General features: G+C 39.3%; 1 pseudogene across 1 annotated transcript in view; it reads right to left on the bottom strand.

The window, feature by feature from the left end:
- Nucleotides 1-7,039: 7,039 nt before the first annotated feature.
- LOC149174920 (sorting nexin 2B-like) overlaps nt 7,040-17,184 on the bottom strand; it is a 165,115-nt pseudogene continuing 154,970 nt past the window's right edge. Inside the window, exon 5 of the transcript XR_016257954.1 lies at nt 7,040-7,784. The product of XR_016257954.1 is annotated as a sorting nexin 2B-like (transcript). The remainder of the gene's footprint in view (nt 7,785-17,184) is intronic.

Here is a 17,184-nt window from a genome sequence, read left to right as displayed (position 1 = left end):
GTTTAAGATCTGTTGCATCTCAGGATGAATATGAAGAGTAGTGGGTTCTATGACCTGGATTGCATTAAATTGGGCGATAACTCCATGATGGCCCTTTTACAACAACTTTTCCATTCGATGCGCGCTGATGATAGAAGGAGCACCTGCCTGGAGTCCATGAGGGTATGCATGTGGTCATTCTACTTAAAGCTCATATGTAACTCCTAGAAATCCATTGTGGTTGGGCCTAGTGTGTGAAGCCATTCACCGCCCAAGATAATGTCACAACCACCCATGTTAATCGCAAACATGTGGGTCTTTAGGTGGTAGTCTCCCATATGAAGTTTAATATTTTCGCAGCGGCCTTCACATTTCATTGTCCCCCCATCAGCGATCAGGACCTGGGAATTAGAGGCTGCCCTTACAAAACAATGAACAGCTTCGGCAACTCGCTGATGGATAAATTTATGAGTGCTAGCACTATCAACCAATACTACTACAAGGCGATGTTTAATAAAGCCTTTGATTTTGAGAGTTTTGGGCGCAAAAATCCCGCCAAAGCATGTAGTGAGATAATTGGTTCCTCTGGCGTCGCTGTGAGCTCATTGTCCTGCTAGGTTTCCTCAACTTCGTCCTTTGGTCCCCCAAGGGGTGGGGCTTCCTCACATGGGCTGTGATCAGTAACATCAATTTGAAATAATTTTGGTTCATTACATTTATGGCCCGGGGAGTATCTGTCATCATAGTAGTAGCACAATCCTTTTTTTCTTCTTTCAGCAATTTCTACTGGAGACACCTTTTGAACCTTAAGTGTTTGGGAAGGGCCCTGAGCCTGGGTGGGGTGTCCCTTGGCTATGAAATTTGGATGAGGAGACTGGACAGCTAAAGCACATTCCACTTCGATAGCCTTTGTGCAAGCGTCTTTCCATGTAGGTGGGTGGTGCATCCGAACATGGGCTTGGATTGCTTCTTTGAGACCACTTATAAAACATTCCAAGTAAAATTCATCTCCTAGACCTTATGTGCGGATGGCCAATGTCTCAAAGGTTGCAATGTAGTCTTTTATTGTGCCCGTCTGTCGAAGCTTAGTAAGATGACCCAAAAAATTAGCTTCTCTGTCAAAGCGGTCACAAAGAGATCTCGAGAACACCTGCCAAGTTATGTTTCTAGGATAGCATTTTCGATGCCACTACCATCATTGTCGTCTCTCTTGGTCCAAGTAAAGGGCTCCCACACGTCGTTTAGTTTGATCATCTCAGATATCATTCAAAATGAAATATTGTTCCATTTGTGCTACCCATACTACCAAATTAGAGCCATCAAATTTATACATGTCCAGCTTGGGTGGCCGAGGGTGGGAATGCTGGTGATTTCCATGGAAGTGAATATGATGGCTAGATTTTCCTTCAAGGTCTTCATTAATACCATGTGCCTCCGGATGCAACCCTGACGTGCTCATATTGAATTGTGCCATGAATTTTTGCAACTGTTCCTGGAAAGACTCCATCTTTTGTTCAAGGTGCTTGATCTTCTCGTTGGCCATGACTTGAGCTCTGGTTTCTACCATACACAGATCTTGGTCACTTGACGTCACTTTGAAAAAATTTGGGACCACCCAAAAATTGAAGCTGATGAGTGAATGGTACCACTCCAATCAGCTCGTCGTCCTGAATCTTATGGGCTAAGTCTCTTGTAAGCATCCCAAGAAGGCGTCTCTTGTAAGCGTCCCCACTGATCAATCCTACAGTGGCCAAATTCCATAAAACTTGATCTTGCCCAATGTCCTGCAAAAATCAAGCCCAAGCTATAGGAGCCACAAGCCTCACTGCAAAGATGGTCAGATCTGCCTGCGAAACCCCAAAGGCTGAATGTGAGTTGGACTGCGGCAACGACACAACCCCAGCTGCTAGATCTGAATGGCACTGTGGCGGTAGAACCTCAACTGGTGGATCTAATTGCTACAGCGGTGACAGAACCCCAACTGCTAGATTTGAATTGCACTGTGGCGGTAGAACCCCAACTGCTGGATCTGATCTGGCAAATAAAATAATGGGCGATCTTCAAAGAGTTGAGGGAACTATGGTCTCAAAGGAGTGTCAGGTGCTACAGATCGCAATATACATAAGGGTCCAACAATAGTACTCGGCCCAATCTTTCAGGGCACTAACTAAGGAGGATCAACCGTACCCTTAGTCATACTACCGGACTACCCTATCGTACGCGCGATTAATCTCCCAGAGTGTTGTTCTCAATGTACTGTGGCAGTAAGACGGCCGACAGCTTATCTAAGGCGAGGTTCCAGGTGAGCCTATGGGGCTTCTGATATACCTAGAAGGTACGTGGAAGGCATTCCGTGTGTGGTTCTGTCTAATGCGCTACTACTCGAAGGGGTACCCACAGGGGTTACAAGGGAGTCCAACAAGCGTGAACACCTCTTGTATTTCATGTGTGCATGCCTCCCTAAATCCGCAGGTTTATGTGCTCAACGACAGATCCTGTGGTTTAAAGACGCCGAAACACGTCTCTAGCTTAATTTTTTTTTTTTGCCAAAAATGGAGGTACCACCAGCCCTGGAAAGTGCTCTAATACCACTTGTTATGCTCTTGACCTGCGAGAAATTCCAGAATACGAAATATGCGAAGAAATACAACCCAGAACACATAACAAAATGAGAAAAAACAACGAGTATTTTATTATTCAGAGATGAAAGCAATGTTCACTTGCCTCTTAGATGGGGCAAGCTCCAACAGAGCAGAGCTCGATTACAAAATAAGACTTGACTCTATTGTGTTTATTACATAAATAAATGGGTTAGGGTTGGACCTAACATATTCACTCAAATCATTGGCACATAAAATATATACAGAAATGTTGTATGGCCTGCTCTATAACCAGCTTGATAGGATCTCTCAACCATTTTTCTAAAATATATGTAGAGGAAAGCTTGATTATGGTCATTGTAGCGAAATGATCTACTGCTCAGTGGATAGATCTCCTACAAAACCTTCATGTGCAAGTGATTCTTGTCCCAACTGTTCCTATGACGTTTTATTTAAAAAAAAAAATGGAGAGAGAAATGAATAAACACACCCAAAAAAATCACATATAGCATGTTGTAATAAACTCTAGCAGTAAAAAACAAATTCCCCGAGTTTATAGAGAAGAATAAACGAGTATTCAGAAAAATAATAAATGAAAATGAATACATTACCTTGTAAACTAATACTCACCTCTTTGAATCGTGACATTATCCCTTTGCTTTCATCGCTTTATTAATCATCCATGTTTTTCCAAATGAAAAAACTTAATTATAAACAATTTGATCGTCTTATGCAAAATATTTATCTTTTTTTTACACTTCCATTTTAAAATTACATTCAAGATCATTCTATTAAATATTTTAAATTTTATAGGTTGAAAATTTATAAATATTATTTAAAAAACAATATTTATAATTTAAAAGTATTATAGTGCGATGTGATATTCTCTTTTAACTTTTCATATTTCTATTAAATCTATTACTATTTTATGTAATAGGTTGAATAACTTTATGATACCCACATTAAAAAAATTAATATTTATTTTTAAATTTAACACTTTTTTCTCTTTAATTATATATTTCATTTTAAAAAATCAATAATTTACATTTTTTAAATTTTTATATTTTATTTAAAAAAATCAAAAAATTATATATTTTTATATTTCAAAGTAAAATCATTACATTAATATCATATGTTCTTTCCTCTATCATTATATTAATACTATATATTATCTCTCCAATTTTATGTTAATATTATTAGGTTATTACTATATTATAGGACAATTTCTTTATAAATGAAAACACAGCAATATTTTTGAAAATGCATATGGTTTATTATTTTTTCTTTAATCATTAAGTTAATATTATATATTATTTTTTCACCATTATATTAATTTCTTAGGACAAACCATTTCTTTCCTAAGTGAAAATTTAAAATCCAACATTAATGATGAAAAGATAATTTATTGAAATAATTAAAATTTAATATAATTATTAAATTAATTAATTTTAAACTATATTTAATTAATTAAAAATAAATTTTCTTGAAAATATTTCATACACAGTAATATTTTTAAATAAATATATATTCAAATTTGGAAAAAAAAAACTAAATATTTTCAAGTTTATACTCAATAATTTATTATAATAAAAAACACAAATATATATATATATATATATATATATATATATATATATATAATTCAGTGTTTACAAATTTGATTTCCTTTGCTAATTTGAGCTTTTGTTGTAGCTCAAAAGACATGAAGAACTAAAATAGTTCTCACATGGCCCTTCCCCTCGTCTCCTTTTATGATACATACGGTTTGGAAGCGGGCAAAATTCGATGAAATTTGATCGCAATGAAAATTTCAAGGCTCTTGTTAACAACCATATCGTGTGATAATTTTCCTGAGGTGTGCAACACCCTACCACGACCACCCTAAAATTGTTCTCGTTTAATACAATAGTTAATAGCGCAATTATAGGCTTGCTCACATCTCTAAGGTCTTATCACACATATTGGGTGTGCAGTGGGACGTAAGTGCAAAACAAGCCACATATGTGGAGCATGTGTCGTAGTAAGGTGAATTTCTTCTGCATATTGATTGTCTTCGCTGCTCTCACATTAGTAGGGCAATGGTTTAGCGATATATACCTCTTGAAACATTCGTAACCACCATCTTAGTGCACATTCTCTTCTTCATTCTCATCTGGTGCCTATAGCTCATTCTCCCTATCGTCTTCCTCTACATGTTCCTTCTTGGCATATGACAATTTTGTTTCCATCCATCGCACCCACCCCATAGCACACATGTCTCTCCCAGGCCGAACCAGTTCACCCAGGCGAACTAGATGAAGAATACAACGCATTCCCCACTATCAAAGCCTTTAACATTTTGAGAATGTGATATGATCGACTCAGGAGCGTTGCTAGGCGAATACACACTGTGGTGGGAGATATGGCTACTCAGAGAGAAAGATTTCAAAATCTTCTAAGCTGGAGAGATATACCATCCACTACCATATTTTTCATATTTTGCGCTACCATAGTTCTTTATGCCACACTTTTCTAATTAATTACAATGGTTTTTGTTATGTATCTCTTGCGTCATTAGAGGTTCAGCCACAGGCTTCCTTCTAACAAAAAGTCCAGAAATTTTGACCACAAACTCTATGGTTGCTTAGCATCCCTTTGACACCATACACGAGGTAAGGCTTTCTTTTCCAATGTAGAAGAATGGAATAATATAAAGAGTTTCCCATGGTTTAAATTATAGTAACATTCAAGCTGTTGAATTTTAGTTCAAGTTTTGCAATTACTTTTTTGTGGCCAAATCATTTGATATTGATATGCATTTAAACATTTATATATTTTTTTGAAATGCAACCACAATTGCATTGATTTGGAAATTTGTAAGTCCAATCCTTGAGTATGAAGAAACTTGTAATGTTCCTTATTTACTTTAATTCTTTGCTTTGTGTTGCCCATTGATCTGAAAAACATTTTGATGAAAGTTTCATGGATTGGAATGTATATGCTTATTCTATGGATCTATTTAATCATTGTATAATGCACATTTCTTTGAATTTCAAATTTCAAACAAATCCACTCCAAACTAGGGAGGCTGCACTTTGTTCTTTTAGTGGCTATGTTTGGTAGTTGTTTGAGCCTAATTACTCGCTGGAAATATGTTGCATCAAGATATGCATACCATCTCACATCAAAATTCAGACTAGTCATCATGAACACTAGTGACATGGTAACTCTTTTTCAAAGTACCTGAATTTCTTATACATAATGGTTCAACCACGATCTTTGTAGAGTACTTGTATAATTGTCATGTAGCTTTGTTGTTTTGTAATGCATGTCTTACATTACCTATTACATAGTTTTCTTTGGCTCTTTGCCAACCTAGAGTTATAAGTTGTAACTTATCCAATGAAATGATTTGAGAGAATACAAACATATATTTCTCATATTATTTGTGGTTTATCAAAAAGGGATAATTCTTCAATATCCCAATTAAGAATGCATTTTATTTTGGTCAATAATGAAGAAAGTTTCCATTAATAATACAAAATTAACAATATTACAGTCAGATATTTATTCCTATTATTTGTCTCTAATTAAAAATAGATTTTTACTCTATTCGAAATAAGAGTTTTTATATTTAGTGATCTTGTTTTTCAAGATGATCTTCTCAAATTTCTATTCCTTAGGTGTAACTTTGCACCTTTAGACGCAATTGCTAGTTTATTTTTCTTAGAGAAAAGCACGAGTCTGACACACCAGACATTGACCTCCAAAAAGCTATTAAACACTCTAGTTAAGAAATATAGGTTTTTAAACTAACCTGCACAAACCCAAAAATTCTACGAATGCGGAGAAATAAAACATGCCATGACGAAAACTTGTTAAATAGATAAATATACAGCATAGTCAGACTCAGTAGCATGTTTCACCTTCATAAAGTCAACCATTTAAACACGCTACGACTCATAAACTTTCAATCATTAATAGAAGTAATTATAGGATTGCATGCGATTTTCACTTATAGACACCTCAACAGAGTTACTTCAGAATCATTTGATTTTTCTGCTAACTCTTATGCAAACAAAATCCTATCATTCTCCCTAGTGGAAAATCGCAAAAACCATCAATCTATATTCCACGTTGGTTAGGACATGGGGACCGGGGGATGAGTTTCTCCGAGGGCTTGAGAGACCCACCAATTATCAGGAGGGACAGCACAGGGGATGGCAGGGTGCAATAGGGGACAACCCCCGTTCCCCATATATATAAATACTAAAAACCAAAGCTTTTCACATGTGAAACAAACTCTTTTCCTGCTGATGGCAGGTTTTGATTGCATAGCGGGGTCTTCCCAATAAAATAAAATAATACCCTCTTCTTAACTCTTTTTCTGAAGTTCACCATCCGGCCTGTCCCCTGTACCATTGACATAGTGGGATACAATGGACATGTTCTGCAAAACATGGTCGTTAATCCAAGAAATCTTACATCAAGAATAGATATTTTCTTCTGCCTTTTATTCTCAGGCTATAAAAAGATAGACATGTGGTGACTTCCAAACACAGAATAACACTGGATCTTGTAGACATTATTAAGTGAACTTCAGTCAACGGATAGAAATTTACCCATATTTACAGATGATTTATTCTCTTTCTAAAGAAAAAAGTCCACCCGCTTTCCAATTCTAAGACTCGCCCTAAGAAGTCTTCATGTCCAAACATACAGAGGGAATAAATAAAGATTACAACATTCTCTGTAGCTGAAAAAAATTATGCAGGATTCCGCATGCAGAATCAGATAAATCATAAGAAAGAAAGAAAAAAATGTCAACTTAGCACAATTGAGAGCTAAGTTAGACATTTTAACAATGTGGAAATATATTAACTAAATGAAAAATGTTGTAAGTACCCTTTCACAACCACCCACATGTAGCAGTTGAACACAGTTCCTGAGATTTACAATCCTGGGGGTCACTCTACTATCAATAACGAGTATCAAAAATGTCTTATTAAGTTTGACAAGTAGTCAAACATGGTACTCTTACCAGACACATTGAGGGTGCCCTTTGGATTTGGAGTCACTGTTAGAAGTTGCAGCAGAAGCCATAGAAGAATCCAAGTCCGTATCATGAAAGCCAACAATTGGTGATACTGCAGATCTTCTCGCATACTCATTGAATTCTTCTGCAACTTTCGTCCACACATTTGCAATTCTCTCTGTATATCCTACCTGCATACAAGTAACGTGTTAGAATATTAAAAAAACATCAATCTCAGAAATATATATCTATATATCTATATATATATAGATGAAATGCATATACAGGCCAGTTTATAACTTTATATTGTGGCACCTCTTAAAACAATAAAATGTTTTCAACACATTTCTCTGTTTTGTTTCACAGTTCAACCAGATTCATTATTAATGATTACCTATCCATTATTCAAAGTAGAAATTGAGCACTTACTAAAATACAGGAACTCTGATGTTGTTTGTGGGTTTTCTGTTATAAACATTTAGGGTCGTCACTGATCATTTCTCGTGGAAATTTTCCTCGTTGTGATCAAAATCTAATACCATGGAGTTTCCCTGATATTTTCTTGTGTCTACTATTGTTACTGATAGCGCGCACTTCATCCAAGGGACAGCTGACTCCCAACTGGCTTCCAAAGAACAAATGCTACCTTCACAATAATTTAGTTTGTAATAATTTAGGAAAAGCACATGAATATTGGTGCCGATGTGAACTCAGATGTTTTCTCCCAACATGTTTCACTATATGATCCACCATCCTTGATGTTTATTGAACTTATATAATTGAACTTCTTATTCTCTCACTCAAAGAAATTTTACTGACTATTTCGTAAATGATCCACCCCCACAAAAGACATCTAATATTCAATGATAGAGGTCTTGGAGATTAATAGCTGCCAAGTTGCTTCTCCGTATTAACTAAGTAGTAGTTTCAGACCTGTTGCCCCCTCAAGGGAATCTACTTTGAGACCTGTCATGACACTTTCCTGCACCCTGCAAAAATGAGTTTGGAAAATAAAGTATGATAAGTGTGAAACAAATAATAGGCTCGCCCTATGGTCACTTGATAAGCACCTTCTCTATTTAGATTTTTAGAAGTCAAGCGAGGATTCTCTATTCAGACGTAGGATCAGCAAACATGTAGGCTTGGATGATCTCAATAAAATGCGCCCCCCCCCCCCCCCCCCAAAAAAAAAATACCACAGCAGTATTTCACATCGCTGAAAATAAGCTCATCATATAATGATGTGAAAGTAACAAGTGGCTTCAAAACTCAAGAACATCTAGCTAATTTCAAATTTAGATTTCAGATTTCATATCAACAGTCAAATCCTGATGAAAACAATAAATTTCAGACCAACCAATAACAGGTTAGGATAAGTTCAGTTTCATTATATAAACAAATGTGTTTGAAACCCAAAAATTGTTGAATTTTCACGATCTTGGGATCTAGGATAGAATCTTAAAATCTCTGACGCTACCAAACCAAGAATAACAAAGGTACTTTGCACAGCGGAACAATATAAAGCAGTAAATCATACATGCACAAGTATAGAAAACTTTTTACAAAATATTGTACACATATGTACAACCACCCAATTTTCATTATATTAAACCAACTGAATAATACAACAATCTAGGGCTCTCATACAAGGGATAATGGCCCTCAATTATCCACAAGTACAAAAATACAAGATACACTGACAATCTCGCTGCAGCCTCTATTTCATATCTCATCCTGCCGGTTCTTCGCTTCCTGATGGGACCAGCCCATACTTCCATGCAATAATACTAAACGAAAACAAAATAATGCACTAATCAAGAAGTGAATGATTAAACGGTGATTTTGTGGCTTAACAACGGTGATTAGTGGTTAAACTTAGGATGATTCTGGGTTGTGTTTGGTGGCATTTATGACAGTCATTAATCTCGCTGTGTTGGCGGTCCTTGCCTTGGTTGTTGTTTCCCGCTCCTCGGGCTATGCCAAAACCCTACCTTCTATTGTCGGTCTTTCATTTTTGTTCTACGACTCTGCTGCACTGAGGGTTTGAACTGGAAGCAAAGTTTTCATGCTGTGAGGGTATGGTAATGAGCCACAGGCTCCATCTGCGCCGGCTATGGGCTGTGCTACTTGCTAGTGTGGCTCTGTCGCTTGTCCTGGTGACTGGTTTGCTCAACTCCTTGGGCACAAAATGGTGGTTTGCTTGTTCGTGTAAGAAAATGACCATTGTAATTGTCTATTTGGCTACTCGACTGATATTTGTTCCGCTGTTCTCGTTTCTTTGTGGTTCTCCTGCTTGTTAAGTTTGACTAATGGTGTGCATGCTACAGGTCGCAGCTACGGTGGCCTCCTCCTGCTCACAATTCGCTCCAGGTAAACTATCACTCCATGATTTATTTTCCTCTGTCTTTTTCGGTTCTAACAAAAATGTTTCCTCGGTCTCAGGTTGTCACTGTGGTTTGTGACTCAATGGGCTTGCGTTTTGTCTGCGCTGCTAAACCTCCAGGTAAAACAAAAATTCTCACTGTATGTACAGTTCTTCGTTTGCCTTTCCTTTCCTCTGTTGACAGTTGGGCTAATAGTGTTGCTCTATTTGGGTTGCACAGGTCGGGGGTTTTCTCTTTAGCGTGGTTGGTGTGAGCACCATGGTTCTTTCCTAGTAGGCTCTGCCACTGTTTCAACTTGTTCTTATTGTTAGTCTTCATCGATACTGTTAGACTGAGTCCCAGTTCTTTGTCTATTTGGAACTTCCGTGTTGTCGCTATGCGACCCGACTAGTTTGATACAAACCCTCGTTTGTAATCCACAGTTGTGCAATTATTAAATATTGTTTTGGAGCTAGGCACAAGCCCTTGGCTATATTTTGCAATTCTGAAATTGTCAAATACTGTATAGGAATTAGGCCATCCAAAACCCTCACCTAGGGTTCTACTGGTTCATTTAGTTTTTTCGCTGTTCGTTAGGTTATACCTGGACTCTGTCATATGTATACAAACATTTCATTTTTGGAATGAAAAGAATTACAGTGGATTCGGTTGTATTTGTTACCTCTGTCCTGAATTTGGTTACTCGGCGTTATTTACTCATTCTTGCTCGGATTGTTTGTGATGCGCTTGGTTCTTTCGGTCATGGTCTCTATTTGCTGATTGCCAGCCTTCGTATTGGAAACTTGCGTGCAATTCTTGTTGTCTGTGTTTTGTTCTTTAGGAGAGAAAATAAATGAAAGAATTTGCATGCACCATATCTGCTATTCTGGTTTATTCAATGATTAGGAAAAAGTAGACAAATGTTACAATGACTGTTACAGATGGACTTGAATGAAAGAAAATTATTTTCTTTGTTTTCTATTACTGTTCTCATATGCTGAACCCCCCTAATTTACATTTTGTATTTGTATTTGTTTGTCCACAGTTACCTGAACTGTGCATAGTTACGCTTCAGTTGTTCATTCTATTAGTTACATAACTATTAATTCATTCGGTTCTTCTTGCACTGCAATATTTTACATTTGACATGATTGTCTTTTTTCCCTAAAATGAAAGAAACAGTTATAAAACAATTATTCACTAAAAGACAGACAATTGTGACAGTGACCTTAACTAACTAGATTGTTCCCTAACTAATACTGAAATTAAAAAAAAAAGTCCCTACATTCTGCTTTGACTAATTAAACATAAAGAAACCAAACACTGATAAAACTTTCCACCTTGGTAGAGACCAACACCCGGTCATGGTGCCCTTAGCTGGATGCTCCTGCATCAAGCTCCTAGGGTAAAAAGAAATCATGACTCCAGTCCATGAGCTTCTCGACTGAATAACCCACCTGCTCTATCTGCCTGGCATCAAGCCACGAACTGTCCTCAATAGGACGGTTCTTCCACTTGACCAGATATTGCAGATACTCTTTCTGCTGAGTTCACTTGGCCACCTGAGTGTCGAGGATCCTCTCGATCTCGGGGAGCTGAACATAAGGCATTTGTCTCATCCAAGTCTCACTTCCGTCTTGGGTGTCCCGTGTAGGTCGTGCTGTACTATCTTCTTCTGGATCAACAGTGTATGGAAACAGGTCTGCTACATTAAAGATGGGCAAGATGCCTATTCCTGGTGGCAGCTGTATTTCATAGGCATTCGCTGAAAATTTCCGGAGGATTTTGCAAGGACCTATCTTTTTGTACTTCAGCTTGTTGTATGCACCTCTAGGAAAACGTTCCTTGCGCAAATGCGCGAGGACTTCATCCCCCACATTAAACTGCACTTCTCTTCGTTTCAAATCTGCTTGCTGCTTGTACTTTTGACTGTTGTCCTGCAACTTAATTTTCACCTGCTCGTGCAAATCTTTCATCGCGTTAGCGAAATCTTCCCCATCAACACTTCAACTTTCCTGTTGTCCTAGATCTCGCAACTCATGCACTCCACGAGGATGCATGCCATACAAGATCTGAAAAGGATTGTAACCCGTGCTGCGATTAGGCGAGTCATTGTAAGTGAACTCTGCCTGGGCAAGTACTCGATCCCACATCTGCAAATTTTCACCAATCAAACTCTGTAGCAGGTTTCCCAGACTTCTATTTACCACCTCTGTTTGCCCATCAATCTACGGGTGATAAGCAGAGGTAAAACTTAACTGCGTGTCCATCTTCCACAGGGTGCGCCAAAAGTGCCATGTAAACTTCACGTCCCTGTCAAAGAGAATGGACTTAGGTAGACCGTGTAGCCTGACGATCTCTGTAAAGAACAAGTGGGCCACGTGAGTGGCATTGTTGGTCTTTCTGCAAGGGATGAAATGCGCCATCTTCGAAAACCGGTCCACTACTACCATCACCGAATCATAACCCCGCTGTGTCCTTGGTAGACCCAAGACGAAGTCCAAGCTGACTGAGTCCCACGATCTACTTGGAATGGGCAATGGTGTATAAAGTCTCGTATTTTGACTGTGTCCTTTTGCCAACTGACACACTTTACATCTGTTCACAAATCTCTGCACATCCCTTCGCATTTTTGGCCAATAATAAAAATGACTGAGCTGCTCCAACGTCTTGTCTATGCCAAAATGTCCGACTAGACCTCCACTGTGCTTAACCCGAATGATATTCTCTCTCATTGAGCAGTGAGGAATGCATAACTGTCCTCCTCTAAACAACAGCTTCTCCTGCAAATTATAGTCCAACCACAGACTATTGTCTCTCACCAAAGGATTCTGACACGCTTCGTAAGCCTCCTTAAAATCCGTGTCAGTCTGATACAAATCTTTCAAGTGCTCAAAGCCCAGCACTTGTATAGTACTCTCCTGCAAGAGTAAGGCTCTCCTACTCAACGCATCTGCCACCTTGTTGGCCTGCCCGCTGATGTGTTTCAACACAAAGGTGAAACTCTGCAAATATTCAACCCACTTGGCATGTTTGTGATTCAGCTTGTGTTGTTGCATCACATACTGCAGTGCAAAATTATCTGAGAATAAAACAAACTCATTCCCCAGCAAATAGTGTCTCCAATGCTTCAGTGCTTGGACGACAGCATAGAATTCCTTGTCGTAGGATGAATACTTCTGCCTTCTTTCATTCAACTTCTCGTTGAAAAACGCAACAGGTTTGTCTTCTTGGCTAAGTACAGCTCCGATGGCCATACAACTTGCATCACAACGAACTTGAATGAGCTTTTTAAAATCTGGAAATCTCAGGATCGGTCTCTCTGTGATCTTCTTCTTCAGTAGCTGAAAACTCCTTTCTGTTGCCTCAGTCCAATGAAAAGGCTGACTTGCCTTCTTAATAGTATCCAACATAGGTGCGCAGATTTCACTGAAATTTCTTATAAATTTTCAGTAAAAACTTGCCAGCCCATGAAAACTACGTACCTCAAACAAACTTTTCGGGGATGGCCAATTGACTATCGCTGCAATCTTCTCTGGGTCCATCTTCAACTCGTTTTCTGCAATCACAAAACCTAGATAAACCAATTCTTTTTGCAGAAAAGTACACTTTTTCAGATTTATCAGCAGCTTATTCTGCTGCAATTTTTCCAACACTTTTCAAACATGTCGAAAGTGTTCCTCCCTCGTCTTGCTGAAAATTAATATGTCGTCCAGGTACACTATTACAAACTTCCCAATGTATTCTTTCAGCATTTCATTCATTAATCGCATAAAGGTATTGGGTGCATTGCTCAGTCCGAATGGCATTACCAGCCACTCATACAGTCCCTCGTTAGTCTTGAAGGTTGTCTTCCACTCATCCCCTTCTCGGATTCGAATCTGATGATACCCACTCTTTAAATCAATCTTGGAAAAATATGCTGCCCCGCTCAGGCAGTCCATCATGTCGTCCATTCGTGGCAATGGAAACCTGTACCGGATGGTAATCTTGTTGATGGCCCTCGAATCTGTGCACATTCGCCATTCTCCTTTATTGGGAGCGAGAACTGTTGGAACTGCACAAGGGCTCAAACTCTCCCTTATCAGCCCTTTATCTAGCAATTCCTGCACCTGTTTTCTGATCTCCTCATTGTCTTTGGGGCTCATCCGATATGTTGCCTTATTCGGCAAACTTGCTCCGGGTATAAAGTCAATATGATGACTTATACTTCTTTTAGGAGGCAATTTATCTGGCAAGTCATCCACCACTATATCGCTAAAGTCCTGCAACATCTGCTGAATTTTTGTGGGCAAATCTGACACCTCTGTGTGTAGCAACACCGTCTTTTCTCTTCTTACAACAGCATAGCTTACTTCACTGTCTTCAATCTGCTTCAAAAACTGTTTTCCGCCCATTAATAACACTCTCGTCTCACTTGTTTCCGACACATTTTCTGCTTCTTGGGGAGGTGCCTCTGCTTCCTCGGGCTGTGCGACATACGCACCCCTCTGTCCAACATGTTCCACCTCAGGACACTCAAAAGATCTGTGCCCCCACTTGTGGCACCTGTAACATTGATAACTAGCTCCTTTGCCTCGGCCATTTCCCCTGCCTCGCTGATATGGCCTGCCACCTCTCGTGCTGTCACCTTTTTCTGCTGTCCCAGAAGCTTTGGAACTGTTGCCTTCTTCATTACTATTGGCAGTTCGTCCCCTGCCATAAGACTGTCCTCTTCCTCTATCGGTTCCCCGTCCTCTTCTAGCATTTTGTTTCCTAGTGATCTTCTCCTCTGCTTTCATAGCGCTTTGATATGCTTCTTTTATATTTTTCGGGGAAAGAATGTTGATTTCATCTAATATTTCTAACCTTAAACCATTCACATACCTGGCTGTTTTCTCCGGGGTGTCCTCCGTATAACTGGCTCTTAAATTTACCCGGTAGAATTCTTCAGTGTACTCTCTTACTGTCATCCCTTTCTGCTTTAGATTCTGCACTTGCCGATGTAGTGCAATCTGGTAATCCTTAGGCAGAAATCTGCCTTTCAACTTGGCCACCATCCTTGACCATTTCTTGATTGGCAACTTGTTCAACCTCCTTCTCTCTGTTTGGACACTGTCCCACCACAGGGCTGTGTGTCCCTTCAGTTTTGTTGCAACAAACTTAACTCTCCGGTCTTCACTGATCTCTTCACACTCGAAATATTTATCCAGCTCGCTGATCCAGTCCAACAGAACCTTTGTGGACAAGCTGCCATCATAATTCGGGATTTCTAGTTTAGGCTTGTTGCTCGCCAAGAGGACCGACGTCAACAGTCTCATTTCTGGCCCTTGTTCATCCAATCCATCTGTTGTCACTATGGTTTCTTCTTCGCTGTCATCTCCTACCTCTGGATCCCTACTCCTTCCTGCTTCAACTGCCTCCAAACGGGCAGTAAGGATCCTGATCTCCTCTCTCAATCCTTCATCTGCTGCTCTCCAAGCAACTCTTCCACATCCTCGTCTTCCAACTTCCATTTCTCAGGAAAACACTAAATCCTGCTTTGATACCACTATGATGGGACCAGCCCGTACTTCCACGCAATAATACCAAACAAAAACACAATAATGCACTAATCAAGAAGTGAATGATTAAATGATGATTTTGTGGCTTACCAACGGTGATTAGTGGTTAAACTTAGGATGATTTTGGATTGCGTTTGGTGGCATTTATGACAGTCATTAATCTCGCTGTGCTGGCGGTCCTTGCCTTGGATGTTGTTTCCCACTCCTCGAGCTATGCCAAAACCGTACCTTCTATTGTCGATCTTTCATTTTTGTTCTGCGACTCTGCTGCGCTGAGGGTTTGAACTGGAAGCAAAGTTTTCATGCTGTGAGGGTATGGTAATGAACCACAGGCTCTATCTGCGCCGGCTAGGGGCTATGCTACTTGCTAGTGTGGCTCTGTCGCTTGTCCTGGTGACTGGTTTGCTCGGCTCCTTGGGCACAGAATGGTGGTTTGCTCGTTCGTGTAAGAAAATGACCATTATAATTGTCTGTTCGGCTACTCAACTGATATTTGTTCCACTGTTCTCGTTTCTTTGTGGTTCTCCTGCTTGTTAAGTTTGACTAATGGTGTGCATGCTACAGGTCGCAGCTGCGGTGGCCTCCTCCTGCTCGCAATTTGCTCCAGGTAAACTATCACTCCATGATTTATTTTCCTCCTTGTCTTTTTCCGGTTCTAACAAAAATTGTTCCTCGGTCTTAGGTTGTCACCGTGGTTTGTGACTCAATGGGCTTGCGTTCTGTCCATGCTGCTAAACCTCCAGGTAAAAAAAAAATTCTCACTGTATGTACAGTTCTTCGTTTGCCTTTCCTTTCCTCTGTTGACAGATGGGCTAACGGTGTTGCTCTGTTTGGGTTGCACAGGTCGGGGGTTTGCTCTTTAGCGTGGTTGGTGTAAGCGTCACGATTCTTTCCTGGTAGGCTCTGCCACTGTTTCAACTTGTTTTTATTGTTAGTCTCTGTCGATTCTGTTGGACTGAGTCCCGATCTTGTCTATTTGGAACTTCTTTGTTGTCGCTATGCGACCCGGCTAGTTTGATACAAACCCTCGTTTGTAATCCACAGTTGTGTAATTGTTAAATACTGTTTTGGAGCTTGGTACAAGCCCTTGGTTGTATTTCGCAGTTCTGGAATTGTCAAGTTCTGTATAGGAGTTAGGCCGTCCAAAACCCTCACCTAGGGTTCTGCTGGTTCATTTGGTTCTTTGGTTGTTCGTTAGGTTATACCTGGACTCTGTCATATGTATACAAACATTTCGTTTTTGGAATGAAAGGAATTACAATGGATTCGGTTGTATTTGTTACCTCTGTCCTGAATTTGGTTACTCGGTGTTATTTACTCGTTCTTGCTCGGATTGTTTGTGATGCGCTTGGTTGTTTCGGCCGTGGTCTCTATTTGCTGATTGCTAGCCTTCGTATTGGAAACTCGCATGCAATTCTTGTTGTCTGCGTTTTGTTCTTTAGGAGAGAAAATAAATGAAAGAATTTGCATGCACCATATCTGCTATTCTGGTTTATTCAATGATTAGGAAAAAGTAGACAAATGTTACAATCAGTGTTATAGATGGACTCGAATGAAAGAAAATTATCTTCTCTGTTTTCTATTACTATTCTCATATGCTGAGCCCCTCAGAATAATTTACATTTTGTATTTGTACTTGTTTGTCCACAGTTACCTGAACTGTGCACAGTTACACTTCAGTTGTT

This window comes from Pinus tabuliformis, chromosome 4_1 (genome assembly GCF_031772625.1).
Source record: "Pinus tabuliformis cultivar Carrire ecotype Pingquan chromosome 4_1, CPIR1, whole genome shotgun sequence".
Taxonomy (NCBI): domain Eukaryota; kingdom Viridiplantae; phylum Streptophyta; class Pinopsida; order Pinales; family Pinaceae; genus Pinus; species Pinus tabuliformis.
The sequence above is the reverse complement of the archived record's forward strand: the minus strand, read 5'-3'. Positions and strand labels throughout refer to the sequence as shown.